The 19,586-nt window shown below is 42.2% G+C and overlaps 1 long non-coding RNA gene across 1 annotated transcript in view; it reads left to right on the top strand.

Moving 5' to 3' along the window:
• Positions 1-18,032, top strand: part of LOC115297084 — a 20,272-nt gene extending 2,240 nt beyond the window's left edge. Inside the window, exons 2-3 of the long non-coding RNA XR_003911259.1 lie at positions 16,580-16,661; positions 17,968-18,032. This is a non-coding gene — a long non-coding RNA (uncharacterized LOC115297084). The remainder of the gene's footprint in view (positions 1-16,579; positions 16,662-17,967) is intronic.
• Positions 18,033-19,586: the final 1,554 nt, after the last annotated feature.

Genomic DNA, 19,586 nt, shown 5'->3' on the forward strand with positions numbered 1-19,586 from the left:
CATTTTAGCAGGACTCAGATGATTTGGATTTGTATGCCCATTCAAGTATAAGAAGCATTGTTGTAGGAGTGTGCTGTGTCTGCTGAAGGGTTGGAGGAGGGCAAGTCCAGCAACTAGGACAGTGGGCGGTTTACGATTAGGAGACAGAGGGGAAATGGATAGGGTCCACAGACCTGTAAAGAATGTTTGCCATTTAACTGTGCTGGGCAGCCTAACATTCCTGCCCCAGGCCTTTGGGATTCCTGCATATAAATATGTAGAGACTAGAAAGCCATATGCAAGTTAACATACAAATCAGCACCACTTATAATTAAAGTGTGTATTGCCATGGCATTTTGAAGAAAGCTGATCAACAGGAGGATAATCCAATTAGCCAGTATCCAACTTCCCATCTCCATTTGTGATTTGCAGACACAAGAAGTGCTTTCTGATAAGCAGGAATGTCCGTTCCACTAGAAATTGGCCTGAGGCACTGCTCTAGGGAAGTTTCAAGAGACAGTAGCTCAAATATTTTTCTAAAGTATTTTTGCAAATTTCAGAATGGTGGGGAAGTTGGGATAGCCTGCAATCTTCTCTCAATGATACTCTGCAAATATACTCTGTATATTTGATCACTTTGTTATTGACTTTTTAATGATTAGTCCAATTCAAAGAAAAGCTTAATGCTAATTTGAAACATACTGAAGTTTACGGCTATCCACTGTTATTATACACATTAAACATCACAGTATTTCCATTCTCTGACACTATAATCCCAATTTACTTCTAGAAATTAACAGGAGCTCCCAGCGCTTCAGAGTAGAGGTTTTCATACCTTAGAATGCATCTGTATCGGTGGAGGTCAGGTCAGAAACATAGACTGCTGGGCCCCAGAGTTTCTCATTCTTTGGTCTGAGTGGGGGGTTAATAATCTGCATATTTTACAAGTTTCCAGGTGATTCCAAGGGATTCTTCTGGTCCCTATACCACACTTTGAGAACCATTGCCTGAACATGATGATTTTATTTATTTTTTTTAAGTTTTATTTATTTAAATAATCTTTACAAATAACATGCGGCTGGAGCTCATGATCCCAAGATCAAGAGACATATGTACTTGCAACTGAGCCAGCCAGATGCCCCTCTTTTTCTTTTTTTAAGATTAAAAATTTTTTTTTTAGTAATCTCTACACCCACTGTGGGGCTTGAACTCACAACCCTGAGATCAAGAGTCATATGCTCCCCTGACAGAGCCAGTAAGGGCCTCTGAAAATGATGACACTCTTAATAAATCATCTTAGAAATCAGACCTAGAAACCTAGCAGCTTGCTAATAGTCACAAAGCATGCTCCAGGGCCAGTTCTACATGCTCCCAGGCCTCTCCTTGCCCTGAATCCTGCCAGCTTAACAAAAATCACTCAGGGCGCCTGGGGCTCTTGGTTTTGGCCCAGGTCATGATCTCACAGTTCATGAGTTTGAGCCCGAACTTGGTGCTGACAGTGTGGCGTCTGCTCAGAATTCTCTTTCCCTTTCTCTCTGCACCCCCTCCCACATGTGTGTGTGCATGCGTGGCACGTGCTCTCTCTCTCTCTCCCAAAATAAATAAATAAACTTTAAAAAAAGTCACTGAGGTTATTTCCTAGTCATTTTGCACTATTACAAGTCTCCCAGCTAGTGTGCATGTTGAATACAATATTCGAATAAGTATGTTTTTAGATACAATAATGTCTTTATAAACCAAAAATACCACTGTATAGACTGTAGAATAATTTCAAAGAATTCATACTTATAAAGTGGCATATTGACCATTCTCCTAGTTGGACTACTGTTTGAAAGCAGGTGGTTGAATCCTGTGGGCTCCAGTAGAGTTCCAGGTGTAGCTAATCTTGCTGATGCCTCCTTATTTTGTAACCTATAATTTTTTTTCTGGCATCCTGGCTGTTGCTTTTTTCCCTTCTGCTCCACTTAATATACATACTGGCTTACAGTATCTGGAAAACCCGTAGGAACAGAGCAGTTTGGGAATAGAACAGCAGGATTCAAACAGGGCATGATGAGCAAGTAGGCTTTCAACCAACAAAGTCCCTCATCATTATAAACATTACTACATCTGCACTGAGCTTGCTCCAAACCCTGGAAGCCCCACAGTGTCACAGACTCAGCAGAACAAAGACCCCCAGTGTGCTGGCTCACCACTGTTGGGGGCAGACAAAACCAGCAGTCTCCTGTAGAACTTAAATAAAACTTGATTAAATGCTTCTTCTTGTGGTGTCTATGCATTTTAGTTAACCATTTGGCTATAAGTTCCTAGTGGCATATGACCAGCGACTTAAAATACAGCTTTGTTGGGGCACCTGGGTGGCTCAGTCAGTTAAGCGTCTGGCTTCAGCTCAGGTCATGATCTTGGAGCCTGGAGCCTGCTTTGGACTCTGTCTCCCTCTCTCTCTGACCCTCACCCTGTCCTGTTCTATCTCTGACTCTCTCTGTCTCAAAAATAAATATACATTTTTTTAAAAGTACAGTTTTAGGGGCGCCTGGGTGGCTCAGTCGGTTAAGCGTCTGGCTTCGGCTCAGGTCATGATCTCACAGTTTCTGGGTTCGAGACCCACATCGAGCTCTGTGCTGACAGCTAGCTCAGAGTCTGAGCCTGTCTTCAGATTCTGTGTCTGCCTCTCTCTCTGACCCTCCCCTGCTCTCACTGTCTCTCAAAAATAAATAAAAAACATTAAAAAAAAGTACAGTTTTGTTGTGTCATATACACGCATTCATTCATTCGTTTGCTAAGCATTGATTCAGTGTCAAGTGCCATATTTGACATCTGGACCACAAAGATGAGTACATTATAGTTTTAGACTGCTAGGGGCTTTCAGGGTACTAGAGGAGAGAAGTCATGGAATAAGCTAATTCCAAAGTGGGTATTAAAATAGAGGCATGTACAATGACTGGTGGATTAAGGAGTACTCGGAGAAGTCCTCTAGTGAAGGTGACAATGGACCTGAATCTCAATGGATGAGTGGAGACATTTTAATCTTGGCTGAAAAAACAGTATCTGTAAAGGCAAGATCAGAAAGAGAATGACTTACTCAGCATGGCTGCCTTGCAGGGCGTGGCAAGGGAGGGCCAGCAGATGGGACCGGAAAGGTGAGCGAGGACATTAAATAAAACACCCATAACTGGATATACCAGCTTTTTGTCTCGGATAATTTGGAATAGATTGCTTAAATATAAAGTAGGGAAACTTCAGGAAGTGTGAGAGAACTAACTGTGGGGTTTTTAACATTAATTTTAACCTTAAAGACAATTGCCTTTGTTTATAATAAAACGGAGAACAAGTATTCAGCTAAATGTGTATTTGGAAGGGCAGTTTCAGTGATCAAAAAAGTTCAGTTCTCTATAGGATAGTTGTAGACAGACTCTACTATCTTATTTCAGTCATACTATTTGAATAGCCTAACTGTAATAAGAAAAAGGGCAAGGAGCCTGACAAAAGGAGTTTGTTCTCATGGACCACACAATATAAATCTCAATGTCTGTAAACCTTCTGTCCTCTCAGTAGGAAGCATGCCATGGGACTGCTTTGTTGGATTATCAATATTAGAAAGTTTTCATATTTTTCGGACCTGTATTTACAGTCTTGAATATCTAGAGAATGAGTGATGTTCTGATTGCCTTTTCTTTTGCATTTTTAGTATGTGTGTCTTAGTCTACTTGAGCTGCTGTAAGAGAATACCATAGACTGGATGGCTTATAAACAGTTATTTCTCTCAGTCCTGGAGGCTGGGGATTCCAAGATCAAGATGGTGGCAGATTTGGTGTTTGATGAGAGCCCTCTTCCTGGTTCACGTCATGTCGCCATGTCCTCACGTAGCCGAGGGGGCAAAGGAGCTCTCTGGGGTCTCTTTAATAAGGGCCCTGAGACCAGTTGTGGGCTCTTCTTTCATGGCTAATACCTTCCCAAAGGCCCCAACTCTAAATGTCATCACCTTGGAGATGAGATTTGAAGATACTTTTCAGGGTAAAACAACCATTGTGTATAGCAATATGTACCAAAGCACAGTGCTTCTTTGATCTGTTGCTATCAGATTTTTCTTAGACACTTAAAATTACAACATTCAGAGGAAGGTATGTCTAGTACAAAAGAGAAAGAGTGAAATAAACCAGTCTTGGAGAGGAGAGGAGGTTCTGGTTGTTGACGAAGGCTTAGAGAGGACCCAGTCTTTCCTTCATATTAATTTACAAATAGTTAACATTTATGAAACATTTATTGAGCCCCACAATAAGCCAGGCATGAAACTTGATGAGGAGACCAAGATAAGGGCCTGGGTCCTGCTTTCCGAAAGCTGGAACCTAGGGTAACAAGATTATAATGAAGTGTAATAAATAATTGGGCAGAAGTCACTTCAGAGTGTCACAGAGATACAGAGAAACAGCATCTAATTTAATGTTGGGGATGGAACATTAAGTGAAGGGTTCGAAGGCAAAGAATGTATCCCAGAGATGCTGATCCTTGACTCGGGTCTTTAAAAAAATTGTCATTAAAAAATTGTTGTAGAAGATGTTTCAAACATTGAAAAGTACAGAAAATCATGACACCCCTATGAATATCATCAGATTTAACACATGGTAATATGTACTATTATTATTTTCTGTACTTTGCAATATTTGAAATGTTTCATAAAACAGTCATAGGACCCTATACTCTGGCAAGCTGTTTTGCAGTTAGATGCTATAAATGTTTTGAGGGTGAGCCTTTTGGATCTATAACCTCATTTGGCTGTCACTCCAGCCCCCAGCAGGTGCAGGACAAGTATTTGAGGTCTCATTTTATAAATCAGGAACCAGAGGCACAGAGAGAAAGTAATTGACAAGAATAATGCTGTAGGAACATGTGATTTATTAGAAACGCTTATATTTGTCACATGTGCTTCAGAAGCAGTATTCATAGGTGAGTGGTACCTTCCAGGTATGAAAAATCATCAGGGTTTTTTGTTTTTTTGGAAAGGAAATCATAACAGTGAACATTTACAGCACTTACTAGCCTACAAGGATTCCACATGCAGTTTAGAATGTGGGCCTTTAAAAGCTATGAGATTGATACCGAATGTTCATTTCAGAGACATGAAAACTGAGCCTCGCAGAGCCTGTGGCTAGTTCACTGTCACACAGCACCGAGTGGCAGATCTCTGGTCCCGAAGCTACATTCTCCTCCCTGTCCCACGTTGCCAGTTTTTCACCCGCTGGCACACAATGTGTATTCTCCAAGACGGATGGGAGGCAGGTCCGGCTAAGTGTAGGTTTGGGGGCGAGGACCTGTGCGCTGTGAGCAAACTGCCTCACAGCAGGTCCATTCACACACTGCTGCTTACAAGCAACACACGATGATCTGAGTTTACGAGCACTTTAAACTCCTGGGTGGCATCTTCCAGTCATCTCCCTTGCTCCCCTCTTCAGTTTATGGCTCTGTAGTTGTTGGTGATCCTGTCAGTCTTTCTAACCTTTCCTCCAAATTCTTGCACGAGCCCTTGACCCAGGACATCTGATCCTATCTTCAGCAACCTTCCAGAAGCTGCCCTATCACGGTGGGAAGGGTGGCTTCTTGAGTTGCCTCCTGGCAAAAGGCTCTTTCTTGTCCAGCTTTGGGCCAGACCCAGGGTCTATGGGTTCCAGGAGAGGTGACGACAGGCTGTGACAAGCGCCTGCCCTGGCAGACAGAGCCTGTGCTGGCTCGCTTGAGCACGTAATACAGCAGCAGCTGCCCTGCGGAGGGACCTCATTGCCTGGAGAATGGCTGCAGCTGAACTGCTGTACCTGCGGGCGGCGTGGCGGGTGGGGAAGCTTTCACAAGCACCCATGTCTTTCGGATCTTTACCTCTAATCCATTGGTAGTTGCCACCCCCATTCCTGCAGGATCTAAGAGGTAGCCAAGAGAACTAGCTAAAAATCTTTTTTTCAGGAGCATCTTGGTAGTGAAGCCTGGGTCCAGGGAAGCCTGCAGACCTGGCTTGAAGGGTTGGCTCTGATGTTGGGATGTTCTCGGAGGCCACAGAAAACTCTGACTCAGTCTGGCTTAAACAAAAGGGGCATTTATTACTTTCCTTCTTCTTTTTTAAATTAAAGAAAAAAAGTTTTGAGAGAGAGAGAGGGCATAAGTGATTGAGGAGCAGAGAGAGAGAGTGAGAGTGAGGGAGAGAGAGGAGTGGCGTTTACCCAAGTGGGGCCTGAGCTCCCCTGAAGTGGGACTCAAACTCACGAACCGTGAGATCATGACCTTAATGACTGAGCCACCCAGGTGCCCTACTTCTTCTTCTTTTTCTTCTTCTTTAAAATGTTTATTCATTTATTTTTGAGAGAGAGAGAGCAGGTATGAGCAGGGGAGAGAGGCAGAGAGAGAGAGAGAGGGAGAGAGAGAAAATCCTAAACAGGCTCTGCCCTGTCAACACAGTGCCTGATGTGGGGCTTGAACCCATGAACCATGACATCATGACCTGAACCGAAATCAAGAGCCAATGCTTAACTGACTGAGCCACATGAGGATGTTATTTTTCATAACCAGAGGTGGGGTGAGCTCAGGGCCCTGTGTGCTCAGTGGCCCATTGATGTCTTTAAGAACACAGATTTTTTTCTGTCTGCCCACTCCTATCATCTTCAACGTTGGTGTCATCCTAACACCAGTCCCGCCACTTTCCCTTCATGGTTCCAGCATGATTCCCACTAAGGCTGCCAGGCCATCAGAGCTACAGGCTTCCCTGGTCCCTACCAGCGGGCAGACAACTCTCCCAAACAGGGACTGTAAATCCTCTGCCTCAGTCTAAGGGTCCAGCTGAGGTCTCCGGCCTACCACTCCTAAACCAATATTGTTGCCACTGGAATGCGATGGTGATGGGCTCAGACCTGCCTTGTCCAGTATGGAAGCTACTGGAAAACTGTGGATACTGGGCACTTGAAATGTGTCTAGTCTGAATTAAGATATGTTCTTAGTGTAAAATACTCATCAGATTCCAAAACGTTTGTCCCTGTCTCTCCCAAGTAAAGTATCTCTTCGATGTTTTTAATATTGATTACATATTGAAATGAAAATTTTGGGGTATAATTGGTTAAAAATGTATTAAAATTGACCTCACCTATTTATGATTGATTGATTGATTTAGATGGGAGATTGCATTGACTAAATCTTTAAGAATTTCATTTCCAGTCTGGCTAACATACAGTGTTAGATTAGTTTCAGGTATACAACACAGTGATCCAACAATTCTATATCTACCTGCTTATTTTTACTTTTTAAATGTAACTGCTAGAAAATTTTCAATTATACATACCACTTGCCTAATATTTCTATTGGGTAGCACTGGCTCAGACAGATCAGGTTCTACTTCCAGAACTAGAGAGGGACAGATATCTGAATAAAATCATAGTTCTTTTGTAAGGAGGAAGTCTTTTCTTTTCGAAATCATCAATACATCATTTTTCTTTGCAGATATTTAACAGAGGATGGATGAAGGGCAAACAATGTGGTGCTATACATTCACTGAGAACTATTTATGTGAAAATGTGCTGTGCTAAGAGTTGTGGGGGAAAGAAATTGCTGACTGAGTAGGGAAGATAAGATATGTAGGTATGTGAGTGGTGCAGATAAGAAAGGCTTTCGAATTTCAGGCTTTGAGGAGAGAGAGAATTTCTTTCTTGGGGGACAATAAAATGCCAGTTTGATCTGAGCCCTGAAGGTAGGTGGGGTGTTAGTAAAAGAAGTCAAGTGGTGAGAGTTGTCTTGGGAGGCATTCTAGGTACAGGGAAAAGCCCAGAGAAAATGCCAAGGCAGAGAAGTTCAAACTACTGTTTTTTAGTTTAGCTGAAGCTGAAGGTTAGGTAAAAAGAAGACCAAGTCACACTGCGGAAGTTGTTACCACTGGGGCGAATCCTAGTGGAAGCTTTGCTCTGGCATGCCTGACGCGGGCAGTTATTAGAGGTATGGGGGGGGCACCTGGGTGGCTCTTAAGCGTCTGACTCTTGATTTCACTTAAGTGACTGACTCCTGATTTCATCTCAGGTCATGATTTCATGATTCATAGGGTCGAACCTCAAATTGGGCTCTGTGCTGATAGTACCTGCTTGAGATTCACTCTCTCGCTCGCTCTCTCTCTCTCTCTCTCAAAAAAAGAAAAACATAAAAAAAGAAGAGGTATGGGCAGCAGTAAGACACATCTTTAAGGAATTTAGCAAATGAGCCTAATTAATCCAGACCACTCCGATTGCCTTTATGAAGTGTTCATAGGTCAGATCAGTACAGTTTAGTGCTTAGTACTTAGACCCCGGCTGAGATTTTAATCCTGGGTCCCCATCTCATCTGCACAATTTATTAGAGGTGATATTGTGGGACCCTATTTCCCAATGCGAGTCACCGAGAATGGAATCCACAGACACAGATGGAGGTGGTTATTAGATGTTTATTTTAGTTCGGCCAAACGACCCCTCTGGAGCAGGTGCAATTCCTCGTAAGAGCGCCCCGCTGAGCAGAAACTCGGGGTTTATATAGGCCAGAGTAACCAATCACCATCTAAGAGCATTTGATGGTCCCGCAGGGCAGTGACTAGATGCCTTTCACCTGTTGACTTTGCCTTTTCCAGGTGGGATTGTTTTAACAGACTCTTAAACAGATTTATCCAGTTACATTCCTAGGTTACCAGAATGGAAGTGGGCAAGCGAAAATAATGGTTGTTAATTTAGGGTCTAACAATATTTTGGGCAGTTTACTTAACCTTTCTGCCTCAGGTTCCCTATCTGTAAGACGGGAAAGATAACAATATACTTATAAGGTTGTTGTGAGGATTAAATGTGTGAATATATGTAAAGTACTTAGAATTCAGGATGCATGCACATAGTATGTGCTTTTCAAGTTTGTTAAAAAAAAATTGGTTGGCTATTGCTGGCTGCCCATAGCTAGGCAGCTAGGATGCCACTGCTAGAAAACAAATCTGTTTTCAAAATCTGTATATATGTAAGTAATTACTATACTACATATGTATATAAAGATATAAACTAAACATATATATACATAAAGATAATGCACAGAGAGAATCCCAGAGTGAGGGTAGGGGGTGGGGAAGAAATACCACTGTCAGGTCAGTCTAGCACAGTGAGGCTAGTTCCACAGCCCTTGCAACATTTGGTGACCCTGCTTTGCTGATGTCCACAGAAATTGTTGCAGCGTGTACAAATAAATTTTCAAGTATTTAACAAAAGCAGTGCAAAATACACTAACAAGGTCCAAGTGTTCCTTATGAAATAGGACATTTTTCAAAATGTGGTGCTGAATCAGACTTTATTTTCTTTTATTATTAAAAATTTTTAAATGTTTTATTTATTTTTGAGTGGGGGGAAGAATAAGTGAGGGAGGGGTTAGAGAAACAAGGGGATACAGAATCCGAAGAAGGCTCCAGGCTCTGAGCTGTCAGCACAGAGCCTGATGCAGGGCTGGAACCCACAAACCATGAGATCATGACCTGAGCCAAAGTCAGACACTTACCCTACTGAGCCACCCAGGTGCCCGGGCTTTATTTTCTTTTAAAATTGCACCTCCACCTGCTTCACTCTCTTCCTCCTTCCCTTTCACTAGGAGAGTGTAAGGGGTGAAGAATGTTTTCTGACTTTAGATAAATTGCTCAAATCTCCTAAGGTGACCAATATGCTGGTTTGCTCCCAAAAGGTTTTTCTTCTGTTGTCTGGGTGCAATCATTGTTTCCCTCTCAAAAGTCTTGCTTTGGATAGTAAACCACATAAAAGGCATAGTCATCACCCTCAGCTGTAGGAAAAGAGGATTTGCATGTATTAGTGTATCTGGGGTTCAGGGTATTAATGTATGGGGTGAGTGTGTTCTCAGAGGCGTGGACAGAGGTTTAGAGGGGTAACTTTTGAGTTTGGAGAGCATCCTGGCTTCTAGGCTGGCGGGAATCTCTCCTGGGCACCTAGGTGCAGGGTCATTCAGACATCAAGGGCTGGGCATCTGGCCGGTGTGGGTTGAACGCCACGGGGAGGACTCCCTCCTCCTCAGAGCATGTCCTCTGGGGCCCTGGTGCCACTCCAGTCCACACGCGGAGAGGGCACAACCCAGAGGAACCGCGTGGGCTGCACTGGGGCGCCCTGGAAATGCCTAGGTGGCTTGGCCCTGGCCTACCCTGGGATACTGGGGGAACTTGGTGGAAATGTACAAAGCTGGCCTGCCTGGGAAGGGGCCCTTCACATCCTACCCACTAGCAAACACGGTGACAACACAAACCAGGGCATTACAAACATTCTATTGATATTCTAACTTTGGCTGCAGCTGCTATATTCCTTGAAAGCAACTGAACCACGGACAAGAAATCCCAAACTCAACACATCTTGGGGTAGACAATTGACTGCATCCCCCCTCCCGCCCCCCCCCCCATGATCTCCAAACCATCAGGCCTCCGGCCAGCTTCACCCCTGAGACCCTGTTCCCCTGCAAATTCTTGTCTTGCGGGATCCACGCTGGTCTCCCCCAACTTCAGCGAACCCTTCTTTTCTGGCTTGGAGGCAAAGGTTTGCTATTTGGGGCTCTAGTTCCTTTTTTCAGGATAGTTTTCAGACGAGGTAAGAAAACGTGTGCAGGCTCCTGCTCACCCGCATGGTAAGACGAGGGTAGATTAGGGGTCTCCTGGCGTCCGTTGTTTGCGACTGCGGTGACACCCTCCCTGGAAATGAAGCCTGAAAGCCTGTGCTTTCAGGTCTCAAAGCTCCTGTGGATTTTACAAAATCATCATCTTTATACCATAATCTTAAGAGCTAGTTCTGCATTTTAGGTTAAAAAGCAAGAGAAGAGGGTTAAGAAATAAGTCACTTTTTTCCAGTGTCCCTGCTGCCGCGAGCGGCCCCGCGGGTGTAGACGGCGCCGGGGGACCGGTTGAGAGACCCCGCTGTGACTCTCCATTGTTCACGAGCCCCGCGCCCGCCGCGGGGCCGGGCTGAGTCATTGTAAATTCTTCTCTTTGTGTTTTCTCTCCGGGAGCGCGCGCAGAGATGGTTGCTCTAATTGTCATCTTCTTGCCTCAGACAAAAGAAATCTAGTCCTTGATAATTCTGATTCACGAGTCAGCTAAACTATGCGTCAAACTCAAGTTTCCTAAGAGCTATAAATGTCTGCTCAGCTCCACTGCTCGGAAGTGCCCACGGTTCATGTTTCGCCACCAAGTGGCTCAAATCTGGAGGATTTCATTGGCGTCCAGGGTAAAATGATCCACACGCTGTGAGTGGGCATAGTGCAGGGCAGTCCCAGCTTTTGAAGGAGTATGAATGTGCACTTTAGCAATCCGTCTTTCGGAAAGCATTTCTTAGAAAGATAAAATCCTTATGATGAAAGTGATAGACATTATCCTGGAGTAAGGGAGTGGAAAATATAGCAGAAATAAATGGCATCCACTGCCGCGTCCGGTTTTTTGGCAAGTAAATGTGGGTCATTTGGCATGGCCTGTGGCCTGCCGTGAATATCAACAAGGGCCACTTTGTAGGCCACAGAAGTCACTTTATGCCCAGGCTGAGGTGTGAAGTTTGAAGGGTGATGAAGCTGGGGGCAGGGCACTCCAGCCAGGGCCAGAGACCCTGGGTTTGGTGTTGAAAAGCCAGAAGAGGGAGGGGGAAAGGGGAACGGGTGTGACTATTATGGAAAGGGGCACTTGTGGGGAAGAGCACTGGGTGTTATATGGAAACCAACTTGGCAATTAACTATTAAAAAAAGAAAGAAAAGCCAGTCAATTCCAGTTGATCCTGAGTAGTTATTTGGTTTTTTTTGTTTGTTTGTTTTATAAATAAATAAACAAACAAACACTTCAAACAAAAGCCAGGTCTGGGTGGCTCAGTCAGTTAAGCATCTGACTCGATTTTGACTCAGGTCATGATCTCACAGTTCATGAGTTCAAGCCCTCACAGTTCATGAGTTCAAGCCGTCTCAGGCTCTGTACTGATGATGTGGATTCTTTGTCTCCTCTCTCTGCCCCTCCCTTGCTTGTTCTCTATCTCTCAAAATAAATAAGCAGTAAAAAATTTTTTTTAATAAAAGAGAATAAAATGTTGATACACACTACAACATGGATGAACTTTGAAAACATTATTGCTAAGAAAGAAGCCAGACACACAGACCGAATATTATGTGATTTTGTTGCTTGAAATATCCAGAATAGGAATATTTATAGACACAGAAAGTAGATTAGTGGTTGGCAGGGGCTGGAAGGTGGGGGAGATGGGGAGTATATTGAGTTTCTTTGTGAGGTGATGAAATGTTCTGAAATTAAATATGGAACAGTTGCACAGCTCTGTGAATACACTAAAAACTACTGAATTGTACACTTTATTTAATTTATTTTTTAAACTTTTTTAATTAAAAAATGTTTAATGTTTTTTATTTATTTTTGAGAGACAGAGAGAGACAGTGCGAGCAGGGGAGGGTCAGAAAGAGAGAGAGGGAAACACAGAATCCGAAGCAGGCTCCAGGCTCTGAGCTAGCTGTCAGCACAGAGCCCGACGCTGGGCTTGAACCCACGAACTGTGAGGTCATGACCTGAGCTGAAGCCAGAAGTTCAGTTGACTGAGCCCCCCCGGCGCCCCTGAATTGTACACTTTTAAAAAAGGGTGGATTTTGCGAGAATTATATCTCAATAAAGCTGTCATGTAAAATTAACAAAAAATGTAACCGCACTGTACTTGGTAATATATTATGAATATTTCTCAAATATTCCCAATTAACAAATCTTCTGTGACTTTTTTGCATTTTAATTTTTATTTAAATTTAAATTTTAAATACACTGTAGTTTACAGTGTAATATTGGTTTCAGGAATAGAATTCAGTGATTCATCACTTACATACAACCCTCAGTGCTCATCACAACAAGTGCCCATCACCCATCTAGCCCATCTCCCACCCACCTCCCTCCATTAACCCATAGTTTCTCTATCATTAAGAGTCTCTTGTCATTTGCTTCCCTCTCTTTTCATGCCCCCCTTTCCATATGTTCATCTGTTTTGTTTCTTAAATTTCACATATGAGTAAAAACATATGGTATTTGTCTTTCTCTGATTGACTTACTTCACTTAGCATAATACACTCTAGCTCCCTCCACATTATTGCAAATGGCAAGATTTCATTTTTTCTATGTCTGAGTACTATTCCATTGTATACATACACCATATCTTTTTAAAAATTTTTATTAATTTTGGGAGAAAGCATGAGCAGGAGAGGGGCCGAGAGACAGGCAGAGAGAGAGAGAGAGAGAGAGAATCCCAAGCAGGTTTCCCACTGTCAACACGGAGCCTGAAATGGGGCTCAAATTCACAAACCATGCGATCATGACGTGAGCAGAAACCAAGAGCCAGATGTTTAACCAATTGAACCACCCAGGCACTCCCACATCTTTATCCATTGACCAGTAGATGGACACTTGGGCTCTCTCCATAGTTTGGCTATTGCTGATAATGCTGCTATAGACAATGGAATACATGTAGCTGTTCAAATCTGCATTTTTTATCCTTTAGGTAAATAGCTAATAGTGCAATTGCTGAATCATAGATAGTTCTAGTTTTAGTTTCTTGAAGAACTGCCATTCTGTTCTCCAGAGCAGCTGCACCAGTTGGCATTCCTACCAACAGTGTAAGAGGGTGCCTCTTTCTCTGAATCCTTGCCAAAACCTGTTGTTTCTTGTGTTGTTAATTTTAACCCTCCTTATAGGTGTGAGATGCTATTTCATTATGGTTTTGATTTGTATTTCCCTGATGATGAGTGATGTTGAGCATCTTTTCGTGTATCTGTTAGCCATCTAGATGTCTTCTTTGGAAAAGTGTCAATTCATGTCTTCTGGCCATTTCTTAGATGGTTTATTTGTTTTTTAGGTGTTGAGTTTGATAAGTTCTTTATAGATTTTGAATAATAATCTGATATGTGGTTTGCAAATATCTTCTCCCATTCTGTAAGCTACCTTTTACTTTTGCTGATTGTTTCCTTCACTGTGCAGAAGCTTTTTATCTTAATGAAGTCCCAATAGTTCATGTTTGTTTTTGTTTCCCTTGCCTTCAGCAACATATGTAGTAAAAAATTGCTCTAGCCAAGATCAAAGAGGTTGCTGCCTGTGTTCTCCTCTAGGATTTTGATGGTTTCCAGTCTCACCTTTAGGTCTTTCACCAATTTTGAATTTATTTTGGTGTGTGGGGTAAGACAGTGTTCTAGTTTCATCCTTCTGCGTGTCACCATCAGTTTTCCGAACACCATTTGTTGAAGAGCCTGTCTTTTTTCCACTGGATATTCTTTCCTGCTTTGTCAAAAATTAGTTGACCATATAGTTGTGAACTTTCCTTTTTTCTTTTTTTCTTTTTCTTTTTTAAAGTAATTTCTATACCCAGCATCGGGGGTTGAACTCACAACCCCAAGATCAAGAGTTGTTTGCTCTTCTGACTGAGCCAGTCAGATGCCCCTGACATTTTCATTTATTTTTTTTTGACATTTTCATTTTTAATTATCAAAGTGATGCACATTCACTGCAAAAACAAATTACATAATGCGGAAGAGTGACAAATAGAAAGTGAAATATTTCTTTCCCTGTCCAACTTCAACATTTTCAGAGTACCACTTAAAAGTTATTTCTATCTCATACTCTTCTCTTCATAGATACTTAGGTTCAAGGCAAGCCCAGTCTTGTTAAATACAACACTTCTCCCATCTCTACTCACGCTCCTTCCCTGCATTGCCATTCACTCTAATGTGTTTATTATATGTTCTTAATTATGCACATATCCTTGGAAATACCCTATTTTTTGCTTAGGTTTTTAATTTTTGGAAGTAGTGTTTTGCTGTAAGTCTTTGTTTTACTCGACACTTCTTGAGGTTTCTGCATGTTGCTGAGTGATATTATTCCATAGAAAACATGTGACACATTTAGCTCATGTTTCCCTAAACAGGGACACCTAGGTTGCTTCCAAGTCTGTCACAATAAACAGGGTAGTGCATACGCTGTCTTATGTACTTGAGGGAGAAGCATTTTACGAGGTCAAAGGACATCTTATTTAACGTAAGTACAAACATTTTGCTTTCTGGAACAGACCTGCCAGTTTACATTCTTTCTGCTCTCCTTATGGACAAGACTTTTTATCTCTCTACATCGTTTGCTAATACAGGGTACCATCAAACTTTCTGTTACTAATGTGCTGGGGCTAAAGTAATATCTCATTCCAGTTTTATTTATGTTTCTTCTTTTTTCTATAATTACTAGGGAGTTTGACCATTTGTCCATGTACTTGTTTTATATCTGGTCCTCTGTTAAGTGAATGGTCTATTCATTGTTGGCTCATTTTTCTCTTGGGTTTTCTGACCTTTTCTTGTTGACCTCTGGAACTCTCTGAATATTCTAGATATTAATCTCTCATACTGACAAGACGTTGCAATCTTTCCTCTAGTCTGTCATCCATTTACTTTGGTATTTTCTGCTGAACACAAGTCTTTAATTTAATATTGTGAAATCCATATAATTTCCCCCCTATTTCTAGGCTCTAAAGCTATTTTCCATTTTTTTTTCTATTGAGCTTCTAATTTTACATTGCTACTATTAACAGATCTTTTTGTATGTATTTATCAACACATGCATAATTTGGTAACAAAAATAGGATAAAACAATAAATATTGTCAGGTACTCTCTTTCTTCCTACAACAAAATGTATGAACTTTCTCCTATATTTCTATTCAGATCTTTTTCACTTTTTATGTATTTTATTTTATTTTTTAATGTTTGTTTTTGAAAGAGAGAGAGAGAGTGAGAGAGTGAGAGAGCGCATGTGCATGCGGGCAAGTGGGGGAGGGGCCGAGAGAGAGGGAGACACAGAATCTGAGGGAAGCACCAGGCTCTGAGCTGTCAATACAGAGCCTGACGTGGGACTTGGACCTTGAGATCATGACCTGAATCAAAGTCTGACGCTTAACTGACTAAGCCACCCAAGCACCCCAATCTTTCTCACTTTTTAATGGCTGCATAACATTCTCTTCTATGAATATACCATAACATATTTAACAATTTCTTTATTGATGGAAAATTGACAGTATTCCCCCAAAAATGCTTAGTGCTTGTTCTAGTATTTTTTAGGCTAGACTACACAAAGTATGATTGCCAGTTCAATGAATATATTGATTTAATTTTGGCTTATTGACAAATTACTTCACAAAAATGACCATCAACAGTGTTCAGACATACTTTCTAATGGAGACAGGGTAGCATAGAAATAAGGAGAGTCTACAGTAACATCAGAGAAACCTGATTTGAACTTTATCTCTGCCACTTAGCTGTGTGACTTTCTGTTTCCTCATCTCTAAAGGTGGATCTAATACCTATACAATAGGGCTGTGGGGAGAATTCAGTCAACACAGTACCAGGCACCAATTCTCTGGGATATTTATAAATATTGTTATTTATAATATTATAATACTAGTTACTTCTATACCCAATTTTGAGCACATCTTCACTATTTCCTCAAATAATTTAATTTCTATTCAGTTGACAGTCTTAGATAGTCATGGTTCAATCCATCCACCCTCTTATTCTTCTTTCCTATCTCCTCAGACTTTGAGCAGAAGAATGGGGACTCGGAAGATTTAATAATGTGCACCTCATGCCTGCTTTCTCCTCCAGCCAGTCTAACCTGGTGAGAGAAAACCCACCATTGCTCCTCATCAGCCTCATTGTGTTCCATCTTATCCCATGGGTCAAAAAGCAAGGGCAGGAAGAGGGTCTGGTGTGTGAGGGACCCTCGCAGAAAGAACAGAAGCCAGGGGCGGGGCAGTGGCTCCACAACTACATTCCTGCCATCAGTAGAGCCTGAAAATGGGGGATGGTGAGAGTCCTCACTGGAAGGGGAGCCCGTCACAGATGCAGAAATGAGGAAACTGTGATGATGGGGGGGGTATGGAAAAGACAGGGTGAGGGTTTTGGACTTATTTTTCTCTCCTACATTCTGAACTTTCACTTCCCAATTGGAACTGAGGTGCCCCAAATTCTTGCTTCTCATCCCATCATGTTTTTGTTTTATTTATTTATTTTGAGAGAGAGAGAGAGAGAGAGAGAGAGAGAGAGAGAGAGGGAGGGAGGGAGGAGGAGCAAGAGGGAGGGAATCTCAAGCAGGCTCTGTGCTGGCTGTCAGTGCAGCGCCTGTCCCATTTGGGGCTTGATCTCATGAACCTAAGCCTAAATCAAGAGGCAGACACTCAACCCACTGAACTACGCAGGCACCTTCCCTCCCGTTATTTGAAATAATATGGTTTATGGAAACAAGGTTAGAAGATCAGCAGCTCTCCTGAAGGCAGTTTAGTTTTCAGTAACAGCACAGAGAGGGAGGTTGGTCTGTCACAGCACACAAGTGTCCTAATCATTGAAAATTTAAAACTAGTATGTGAGTAGAAATAATGCATTCAATGTTTTCACAGAAGCAACTGAATTGAGTCCTGGCATGCTTAAGTTTATAGAAAACATTAAAAAAAAAATCTGTAGTCCTACAGAACAGACATAGAACAATTAAATAGTCCCCAAAGTCACACCTGGGGCAAAGATAATGCTGTAACAGATTCCCAACTGGAGTCGCTTTGAGGCCAGGGTAATTTTACAGCTAAGGAGAAGGTAAGAATCTTGTGTGCCCTGATGCACAAGTCTTATAGGAAACTTTTAGATTAATAAGCAACAATTTTGTTCTTCAAGCAATAATTTGATTCTGTGCCAGGGACAGATATTAAGGGATTTTTCGTTGGCCTAATGTAATAGTTAAAGCCAGTAGGCTTATTTGGTTGAAGTTGGCATTGGGAGGCTGAGTCCCTGCAAGTGACAAGGACCTCTTTATTAACAAGTCTGATCCCAGCTTTAAATAGGTCTTGTCCCCGCATTTGCAAGGTGACTGTGGGTATTGAGGTGGTGCATGTGGCAGTGCAGTCCAAATACGTCGTCTCTGTGATTCTCTGCAGCTTGTGATGATCGCCAAGAGAGTCCTGTGAACGCCCCAGGATCAGCTTCCTGCCGCTGACGAAAGAACAGCTCAAAGCACTGCAGACATCTCAAGTGTCTTTTTGGTGTTGTTGTTGTTTTTTTAAAGTGCATAATAACAAATGGCATGTAGGTAATTGATCCAATATGCACACTTGAGGTTCCTGTAACAGTCTCCTGATACTTCACACAGAACAGTTCTTGAGCGTTGAAAAGACCACACTATGTATCCTATCCAGATCACCTTCAATCTCAACCTGACTTCAGTGGCAAGCCCCAGTTTCAGACTGCGCAGCGAGCGTGAGGTCGTTAAAATGCTTCAAACGGGGGCTGTGTGTGGTGCTCTACAGGAAGACGGGGGTCAAGATGCACACTTGATGCTGACTGGCCGTGACTTGTTTGAAATGCTAGCATATTTCAGGAGCTTCTGCCAAAAAAGAACACTTCAGGATAAGATTTAATGTGATATTCAGGATGGTAAGATTCGCCCTGCCCAAAGTGCAGCCTGTCAGCATGAAGGCGCGAGTGAAGGAAACAGGGCCTTTAAATGCTTTTCAGCTCAGTTGTGCATTAATGGCTTCTCACTTTACCAGCACAGGACTGGCAGTGACGTGGAACTTCTAAGTTTCCTCCTCCTGCAACATCGAGATAAAGTGAAAGTAAACAGGCGCTTGGAAAGTTACTAGTGTTTTTCCTCATCAAAGCATATGAAAAAGGGTGGCAGAAAAGTTATTACATTTCTTTTGTTTTCAGTAATAGGTGTACTCACAGCATTCTATAGCAGGAGCTTCTAGAAAGTGTTTTCTTTATTAAAATAAAATTTTTTAATGTTTATTTTTGAGAGAGACAGAATGAAAGTGGGGGTGGGGTAGAGAGAGAAGGAGACACAGAATGTGAAGCAGGCTCCAGGCTCCAAGCTCTCAGCACAGAGCCCAATGCGGGGCTCGAACCCACAGACCATGAGATCATGACAGGCCAAAGATAGTTGCCCAACAACTGAGCCACCCAGGAGCCCCTAGAAAGTCTTTATTACTCCCTTAGAGCACAAACGTTTTATAGTTGTCTTTTCTGCATGTGGTTACTACTCTAAAAGGCAGAGGCTTCTGAAAAGGCTTTGTGATCCATCTTAATTTACATTTCTAGGAGACAGAGAATTTATTCTTTAACTGAAATTAGACATTGACCCTCAGGTCTATGCCTTTGAGGCAGTAAACAGTGCTTTTCCAGAGAGACCAGGCCACTTCCTAGGGTGCTTTTCCTGCCTTCACATTTAAATACTCTTATCAATATTTTCCTGTTGACGGAGTTTTATTTAGAACAGTGGGAAACTGCCCCTAGAGAGGAGATTATTCACTTTCAACAGGGTCTAAATTCAAACATGTCTATTTCCGATTTCTTGAAAATGAAACAGGCTGAGGCAAGGACATTACAATGGTTAATACAAACTGCTGACTTCATCGTTTATCTCCATTTCTTTCATAACTCTGATTCTCAAGGTCAGCCGGCACTCTCATTTCCACTGGATTTGATTGTTGGGTGGATAATGTTTTTACATGGAAGGCTTCAAAGGCTGGAGTCTATGAAGGAAAATGTTTGACAA

The sequence above is a fragment of the Suricata suricatta genome, chromosome 7, assembly GCF_006229205.1.
Source record: "Suricata suricatta isolate VVHF042 chromosome 7, meerkat_22Aug2017_6uvM2_HiC, whole genome shotgun sequence".
Classification (NCBI taxonomy): domain Eukaryota; kingdom Metazoa; phylum Chordata; class Mammalia; order Carnivora; family Herpestidae; genus Suricata; species Suricata suricatta.